Genomic DNA, 10,103 nt, shown 5'->3' with positions numbered 1-10,103 from the left:
CTCCTTCTGTTGCACCATTTTATCAAACCAGGTCTGAAGAACAACTTGGAAGAAACTGCATTTGATATTTCCAAAAGGATAAGTATGTATCACTACCTCTTTGAAATTGTGGAAGGCTGTACATATTGTTCTCTTAAGTTTAATGGTTCGGTTAAGTTTCTTTTTTTCCCCTCTTTGTTTTTCTTTTTCTCTTTTTTTTTTTTGGAGTTTTTTTTTTTATTAAGAAAATACCATACAGGAGAGTTACAATTACATGGACAAGGTAATGAGTATATTTCTTATGAAGCATTGTTGCCTCCTCCTTTGTTTTCCATTCCCATCCCTTCCCATCTCCCCCTCACACTCTCCTCCTGCCCTCCCACTACCACCCCCAAGCCAAAGGTGTAAAGTTCGTTTTTCGACATGATGTCTTGTACATCTCATTGTTGCAATGGATCCACCTGTATCTCTATTTAAACGGTTTGTTTTTTTCCCTTCTCCACCACAAATCATACCAAAATCAAATACAGTGAAAACAGGGGTTATACCGTGGGAGGGAAATACAAAACAACAAAGAAATCATCTTAAAAATATAATAGAAACAATCGCAAGGAAAAAAAGATTTGAATCTTTATCTTGGGGTTCATTTCACCTAACATCAACTTATCTGACCGTTTCTGCTTTTGTCAGACATATACTAGTTATTACAAATAAGGGAAACCATGGGACCTAGGTTTCCTTGGGCCTGGCTTAGTTCACTTAATATAATTGTTTCAAAGTCTTTCCATTTCCTAATAAATGGGGCAATGTCATTCTTTCTGGTGGAGGCATAGAATTCCATTGTGTATATATACCACATTTCCTTGATCCATTCATCTGCTGAGGGGCATCAAACATGACCATATGAAAGCTACCAGAACAAATATATTTATTGCAGCATTATTTACTATAGCTAAGGTATCAATTAAGTTTCTTAAACTTCAAAATGCCAGTCCATTCTTTTGTTTGTTTGTTTGTTTTTCATTGTGAAAATGCCATACAGAGGGGTTACAATTGCATGAGCAAGATAATGAAAACATTTATTATCAAGCATTGTTGTCTCTTCCTTTGTTTCCGCTTCCCATCCTTTCTCATCTCCCCCCTCTCCCTGTCCTCCCACCCCAACCAAATTTGTAAAGTTCATTTTTTGACATAACTATTTGTACATCTCGTTGCAATGGGTCCACCTGTATCCCTATTTAAAGGTTTGTTTTTTTTTCCCTTCCCAGCCACAAATTATACCAACATCAAATACAGTGAAAGCAGGGGTTATGCCATGGGGGAGGGACATACAAAGCAACAAAGAAATCATCTTATAAATATGTTCGAAACAATTGCATGAAAGTGCCAGTCCATTCTTTGTGTCCATAGAAAATATTTTCACAATCCAAATAACAGCAATATCTTCCTGTAAAAATTCTGGGGAATTCTTCCAAGTGAATTGTCTGATTTTGATGTTAAAGTATATTCAAGAGTTTGTTTTTGTATACATGTATAATGATTTCTGCAGTTTGTGATTTTTTAAAATCAGAAATAATTTGAATTTATCTGTTGAAATGAGTAGTACAAAAACTAAAGATATTTCTTGTGCTTGTCTGAAAAAAGGATATTTTAAAATATTCTATATTCTGTGTTTGCATAATATCCATAATCTATTTCATTCTCTACTAGATATAATTTGAATTCTACATTGTTTTGTAATACATAGGTTCATTAATAAATGTGTCCTGTAAGATTGCATTCCATATATAAAGTTAAAGATTCCTTTTTTTTTTCTAAGTCCTTATACTAGTATATTTCTTTGGGATAAAATGAGAATTTAACTAATTTCAAAAGTTTTGTAAAGGTTATGCTATGTAAAGGTATTTCTGAGGTGAAGATTTAATACACTGATATGAAACTAACCTTTAATTCTAGGACTTACATGCATTGTTACTCTTGTAATTATGTAATCAACTTTTTAACAACTGCTTTTCATTTCTTGCATCTGAAGAATGAAAAATATGGAATACTATACAAATTTTCATTTCATCCTTGTGCAAGTGCCATGTTAATCTCTGTATTGTTTTAATTTGTGTAGACGTGCTGCTGAAGCATGTAGTATCCTATAAATTTAAGTAGTTAATGATGCAATCTTCATATAGGCTTATATCTTTGCGTGCCTATTTGTAACAAGGAAACCTTATTGTTCCTAACAATACTATTGATCGTTTTTTCCTAAAATTGTGTATATAGTGGAAAAATTATATTGTTCCGTCGATTGCTCACATTTGAAATTTTTTTGTCACTGACTATTTTAAGTCTTTTTCATTTTAGATTTGATCATACTTTGAAGCATTTATAGCTAGGTCCAAAAGTGATGGCTTTTTCAAGTACTTATTTGTCCAACTGAGTTAGCTTTGTGGAGCTAATGGATCCAAAGTAAACCTTGCTTAAGAGCTACTTCTAAACTTCTCCAGCTTAAAATTTCCCAAATGAGGTCTTACTGGCACAAATGTCTACCTGACCCTTTACCCTTCTTCCATGTAGGAACAGACCAACCAGAATATCTTACCCTGAAATCATACTTTGTCTTACTGGAAGAAAACTAATCTTAGTTACAAGGGATCATAGAGAGATGAACAGTTCAGACAGAACTGTTCAGACCAGAAAGTATTTTATCAAAATATAATTGTTTATGATACCTACCATTTCAAAAGTAGCTAAAGCCAAGAAGGTGAAAAATTGTTCATATGCATGATTACCTAATGTCATGGTCTGTCTACCTTCCAACCAGGAAGGAACTTACACTACTGTCTTTCTATCAACAAATATTTCCATAGCTCCAGGAGAAGTCCATGTGTTTCTCCTCGATATTAGGCCTTAAATTAGTAATGCTTTAATCACAGTGTTTCCTCTTGTCTCCAGACTGTAAATCTACAAATGGTAAAACTTTAGGTCTAGCTCTATGAAATACTGTGGTAGAGATAATGCAATATTACTTTAAAACAAAGTTGTCTTTATTACCCTAACCACCACAGAACAATGTAAAACATGTGCTGTTTTTTTATTATATTATACATAGATATATATTTTATTTTATATTTGCTGATTTTATATTTCACACAGTGAAACTTACTAGAATTAATTGATAATTTGATAAATAAATTGATAATTATTTATTCCAATGAATAGAATTGGAATATAAATAATTAGGTTTAGGGCTGGGAAGGTGGCTCAGTGGTAGAGCGCTTGCCTTGCATAACTGAGGCCCTGGATTGGATTCCTCATCACCACATAAGCAAAAAGAAAAAAAGCCAGAAGTGGCGCTGTGGCTCAAGTGGTTTGATCGCTAGCCTTGAGCTGAAGAGCTGAGGGACAGCACCCAGGCCCAGAGTTCAGGCCCCACGACTGGAACACCCCCACAAAAAAATAAATAAAATAAAAAATAAAATAATTAGGTTTAGAATATATATCGGAATATAAAAAGTATCAATGTAATGTCTTGAGTATAAGCTTGTGATACCTTCTAAGTGTTCTTGGTCTTCTGAATTCACATGGTAAAAAAATGTTGTTTTCCTCTAATCTATAAGGGATTTTAGTCTGCTGCCCTGTTCATGGTTTTAACTCGCTGGTCCCAAAATGTTTTTCTCCATATTTCTGAAGCATTCCTACTGATTATACCCAAATTTTGCTGAAATGATCTCTAAAAGATATTATTCTTCTGCAGGACCCATGGGTCCTAGGATCCCAGGTCCCAGTTACCTGCATCATCAGATAACAGGTGCAAGACTTCTCACCTAGGCCCATACAACATGCCAACAGAATGTAATTGAAGACCCATCTTAATTTCTCATTTCCTATAATATTTTAGGGCCTCAATTCTTTGAGAAGAAGGAATTAGCAGTAAGCAATTGTGAAATGCAAGGGAACTTAAAATGAAGGATGAGATCATAAAATCTGAGAGAAAGTACTGTAATTCAAATTTTCAATTTACAGATGACCAGACCATATCAGTGAACAACATCACAAAGTGTCACAAAATTATTTTTAATAGCCCTCCCCTAATGATTAATGAAAGATTTCAGTCCAGCATTAGTGGGCCCAGAAAATATTACCTGGAAAAATAGATCTGTAATTGGTCTAACCAGGCCCGGAAAACTTGACTTAGAGGTCAAATGTAATCCAGAAAAACATTAATTGTGAAGATCCTTAGTGCTTCAAAACTTTGGTACTCCAGTAAAACTTGGTTCTGTGGTATAAAATGTTGTCATTCTCAAAACATTTAATCTCCTGAAAGTGTATTTTTTTTCAAATAAACTTTTAAATATCACAATCGCCAAAATAACATTTGACAAATAGATGATACTCAGTGAAATTATAAGCTTTTCAAGTGTAGGGAGCAAGTTACAATAGAGTTGATTTATTTACCCAACACTAATGCCATTGTTTCAACCACTCATTAAAGTGTAGAAATAATACCACCCACCATTTGTGTTGTTCAGTAGGTGCCTTCCAGAAATATGTTAAATAGATCAACCTCCCAAATTTCAAACGCAAACATAAGCTAATAAAGTAAATTTCATCACTTAATAAGGTACATTTTAAAAAGCCACAAAGAGTTGCCTTATCATACGTTGTTTTATGTTTTCCCTATAAGTCTAACATAGTAAGTCTTGAATATAGATACTCATCAGAGATGTGACAAACATAAAATCTGTCTTCTATTTCTATCACATTCCTCTATAGTAGTAAATTTTAATTTTCTTCTTTTTCCAAAACTTATAGGTAGTAGAAAATATTATCCCATAGAAAGTAAAATAATCACACACCATTGTACATAGACATTTATAAAAACTGATAGGAATACATTCTAAGCCATTTTTAAACTTTCTTGTTGACTAAAGATTAATCTTTCAAATGAATGAGAATAAAATCAAGTCTAGGGGCTTCACATCTCCAGTCTTGCACATTATTATTGCAGATGAACAAATTATGGAAATGTAAGTTGACATAAGTTCAAGTATATACAGGATTGAATCTCCAAAGAATGAAAATAAACCTTTCAAATATTAACAGACAGTTTAACAGAACGATTATCAGGAAGTTGAAAGCAGAGAGGAATAATAGTAAAGACATAGAATGAATGAAAAATGGAACAAGGGACAAGTACAGCTAGAATAGTCAATGTACACATGTGATAAAGGAAGTGGTAAATCTGAAATAAATCTTGGAGAAGGGGTTGATTGACAATGATAGAAGGAGTGAATCTGATCCAGGGGCATTGGACAATTAAATGGACATATTTAATTGTAACACACTTGCACAACCTTTTGAAATTCAGTTAAAGAACACACAAAAATCACAACCAAACAGCAATCTTTAGAGAGTATGAGCATGACTTCTCAAAAATTTAAGCTGTTAATGGAAGGCAGTTTTGGGAAAAGCAAACAAAGATATTCAAAGAGGGAAGTTTGCGGTAGGTGAGAATTTTGAACAGATTTAAATAGATTGTCTAAAGTTATAAATCACCTACATCTGCTGCAAATACTATCTTTCTTCTGCGAGTTCTCTTTGTCTGAAGTGGACACTCCAGTACTGAGACATACTTGATAGCTTGTGAAGATAGAATGAAATAAACAAGATCAAGGACCCGTTACTACACTGGAGAGAAAACAATTCTCTATGTTTTCCTTCATCTCTCTTCACTACTCTCTCTTCATACTTTTAAGTCAATGATTTTGAATTATATATTTCCTTCTTTGTTCTGACAAAGTAATTGGTCAAAGTAATTCACTAAATATTATTTTCAATTTTTTTCTTTTCTTTTCTTTTCTTTTTTGTCGGTGGTGGGGCTTAAACTCTGAGCCTGAACACTGTCCCTGAGCTCTTCACCTCAAGGAAAGCACTCTACCACTTGAGCCACAGCACTACTTCCGGCTTTTTTCTTTTTACTTATGTGGTGCTGAGGAATCGAACCCAGGGTCTCATGAATGCAAGGCAAGCGCTCTACCACTGAGCCACCTTCCAGGACCCATTTATTTGTTTGTTTTTGTTGGTCATGGGGCCTGAAGTCTGGGCCTAGGCACTGTCCCTCAGCTATTCAGTTCAAGAATAGCAATCCACCACTGGAGCCACAGTGCCACTTTTGGCTTTTTTTTTTCTGCTTATGTGGTGCTGAGGAATTGAACCCAGGCCCTCATGCATGCAAGGTAAGCACTGAACTATTGAGCAACCTTCCTAAACCTACTATATTATTTATTGTGTATTTATTTTACATCTTTTTTTTTGGGGGGGGGTCCGGTTGTGGAGCCTAAGCTCTGGGCCTGGGTGCTATCCCTAAGATCTTCAGCTCAAGGCTAGCACTCTACCACTTGAGCCACATCGCCACTTCCAGCTTTTTTCTTTTTACTTATGTGGTGCTGAGGAATCGAACCCAGGGCTTCAGGCATGCAAGGCAAGCGGTCTACCACTGAGCCACCTTCCCAGCCCCCATTTTTTTCTATCATGCTGCTTACTTATTCAAGCGAGTCCAATAAACTTCCCCCTTGCACTTGTTGCCATGAAAACCTAACATTTATGTTAATCAGGACAAACTCTAATGTAAAACTTTGTCTCCATAAAACCAGTCCAAGAATCTGTGATCACAAATATATGGCTATTCTTTTTTCTTTTACCTTGAAAATCTTCTGTGTCTAAAGTGCCAACAAAAATAAGTACTCCAACACTTTTTGGTTCAATCACTTCTAACTCAAAGTTATATTTTGCTAACAAGATGCTTAGGGGAAACTGAAGAATACTCCATTTTATCTTCTCTCTTTAGACTCTCCTTAGATATCATATCAGGAACAGCGAAGTCATTTTTGCAAAATTATTTCAATAGATTATTTTTCTCTTAGTCTTGCATTTGCTCAACAAGATGAATGGGGGAGAATAGAGGTAAATCACCCATGCCTTGGATGACAGTGTCTGTTACAAAGGACAATGCTTGCATGTTCTACTTCTATATCCTCTTAACTCTTGCCTGATATCCAATTAATCACAGCTTCTTGGCTTCAAGTCTAGTGAAGCTGAAGCACTATAAGGCCTTCCCCACTGCTAAACCTTCATGGTTTCTCCTTTAAAACTCTTTTAAGTTGCATCATTTGGATGTGGAATTTATTTTGATATTCCATTCAATCAGTTCTGCATTGTAGTGAGCCAAATTGGCTCTATAAAATCACTTTAGGTAGCACAAATATTAAGATAATCTATATCAAAAAGTTTTGATCTCCCTCCACTGATGAAGCCAATACACTTAGCTAGGGCTTCTAAGAACACTGTTTTCTAAGCTTTTCCATTTGCTCAATTATTTTGTGACCCCCAAACTTTTAGGCTTTTGTACTAAGAGACGTTTTCACTATCTCATGATAATAAGGGTATTATTTTTTGTGAGCCACTTTGAAATGTGAAATAACTGGTGTGAAGTATCTAATCAGATTTTTTTCTGTGTTTCAGTGCTTCACATGCAAAGACCTCATGGAAAGTATTATAAACAGAAATGTGTAAGCCCAATGCCTTCTTTCATTGTGGAGGGCACTTTGTCCCTAAATATTTTGACCCAAATTATCTTTTTCAAAGAATTACTGTTTGTTAAGTAAAGGCCAATTCACAAATTTTGATGTCTTTTTTTTTAAGAACTTTGAATTTAAATTCCACTACAACCTTGTTTCACACAGTGAGAGTATATTTCCCAGGTAAGGACAATTCTCACGGAAACGTACAGGATTTATAGGAAGGTTTCTTAAGTTTGTTTGTTTAGTATGAAAATGAGACATCTTCACCCACATTGCTTCCTCTCCACTAAGTCTCCATGGATTTCTTTGCACGAAAGCCTATTTTCCCAGGCAATTTTAAATTTTCTTCATAAGCTAAGTTGTTAAAAATTAAAATTTACCTGTCACAATTTTAAAACTCTTTTGAAATTTCTTTATCAGAACCACGAATTCACCAATCCTAATTCCACATTGACCATCAAAAACAGTTACCATGTTGTTTTCACAATATAGTGTCCATGCAACTAATATTTTCCAGTGGCTTTGTTATGCATACATATGACCATATAAGATGATACTGAGCAAAATTAACTCTAAGATATGGAATCAGAGATTTTTATTTGCGGTTGTTGTTTTTAATGTATTAAGTGATTTCTATATTCTTTGGGTTTTCCCCTATGGTTTATCCCTTGCTGTATTTGACTTTGTACCCTGTGCATTATGTATACATTTATCTTAATTAGGGAAGGGAAGAGGAACAAGAAAATGGCGACACAAAGGACAAAGTGCAAACCAATGCATTAGTAATACTCACAAGACAATATGTTGGAAATATACATTACAACTTGTGAGGGGTATTGAGGTGAGAAAAATTGTTAGAAAAATGAGGGAGGGGATAACAAATTTAAAAAGTTATTTATTCACTACCTTACAGTTACTGTAACCCCACTGTACATCACTTTGACAATAAAATTAAATTTAAAAAGTAAGCTGCATAAAATAAAATTTCACTGTATTGGTATAGTATTATTATTTATATAGTAACTTTTAAAAATCATTACTCTTTGGCATCTAATTTGAATTAATTACTCCTTCTTTATCAGAGGTTCATCAACTCGAATGTTATCCAGCTAGACAATATTGTCACAATATACTTGCCAATATTTTGAAAAAAGAATAAATTTAGTACTTTTACACACATAAAACCGAAAAAAGTTTAATTCTATGGAAACCCATAACTTTTAAAAGTAAATAAGTTGTTAAGAGAACAGAATATATGTGTTCTTCAAAATTCCTATGACTAATAACTACTCATTTTCAAATTCTGACCATTCCATACCTGAGAAATTCAAAACAATACCTGTTTGCATGTTATGTAATTCTTCAATAGATGCAGTTTCCAATGAGGTGTTACAGATTGAGAAGTCAAAAGAAAAATAACCACAATTGGTAGAGCATAAAACTATGAAGCATCTGTGATAATTATTCAAGAGTAAGCAATCCCAATATTTATTCCATAAAGTCATCCTAGCCCAACAAATTCCAACTTGTAAGGTACACCTGAAAATTCCCTTATTTCACATCATGAATAGCTTTTCTTTATTGTAAAAAATACTACACCTCTGCTAATGTGATGTCCTCATTGTTTTGGAAAGAACCCCAATAAACTGGGCTGCATCATTTTTACCCCAATGGTATTCTTGAGATCAGAACACTTGAAAATATTATTTATATGTTTTTTAACTATTATAGATATTCAGGATGCTAAGATCGGAAGATTACGGTTCAAAGCCCACCAGGGCAGGAATGTTGCTGACATTCTTATCTCCAATAAACTTCTCAGAAAAAGACAGACACAAGTGGCACTGAGGTTTAAGTGGTAGGGCACGAATCTTGAGCTCAGAGACAATGTCTAGGACCAGAGTTCAAGCCCTAGGACAAACCAGTAAAACAAATACAGAAATAAAAACGAACCCCAAACCTAGCATTTTTATCATTGTATACAGAGGAATGTAATTAAGGAAATTTCTTCCTGTGTTACATATACATAGAAGAAACAAGTTATCACACAATTATTCTCTTCATACCATGTTATACCACACCCTCAAAAAATTGCTCTTTTTCTAAATTTATAAATAATATAATTCGTTTGTTGGCAACTCTGTCTACATTATTCACATTATCATTTGATACATGAACAGTTGGAATTATCTGTTAACTAAGTTCTAACTTTCTTGAAAGAATATTCTAGGCAAATAGAATGTTAGAATAATTTGTGAATTTGTCAATTAAACCCTCTACTTAAAAAGAATTTTGTAGTATCATATAGAATATGGAATTACAATCAAAAACAAAATACTTATTTTGAAAATAAATTCTAATTTAGCAAGGTCCACAAAGTCCTATATTTGACAAAGTTTTCTATTTCTCCAGGCTTAAGTTTTGTAAACCTTTATAATTTCTTTGGAAACCAGCAGAAGGATGCTTACTTACTTTTTCAAATTTTGGATGGGAATCATGAGCTACTTTGCATCTAGGAATGTTCTGTAATGAAGACAGCATTTAAAACAC

At 34.0% G+C, this 10,103-nt stretch overlaps 1 pseudogene; it reads right to left on the bottom strand.

Moving 5' to 3' along the window:
• Window positions 1–2,015: 2,015 nt before the first annotated feature.
• Window positions 2,016–2,115, bottom strand: LOC122121171 (annotated as a pseudogene).
• Between the last annotated feature and the right edge of the window lie 7,988 nt (window positions 2,116–10,103).

The sequence above is a fragment of the Dipodomys spectabilis genome, unplaced genomic scaffold (genome assembly GCF_019054845.1).
Source record: "Dipodomys spectabilis isolate Male_0828 unplaced genomic scaffold, ASM1905484v1 ptg000185l, whole genome shotgun sequence".
Lineage (NCBI taxonomy): Eukaryota > Metazoa > Chordata > Mammalia > Rodentia > Heteromyidae > Dipodomys > Dipodomys spectabilis.
This window is presented reverse-complemented; position numbering and strand designations above follow the sequence as displayed.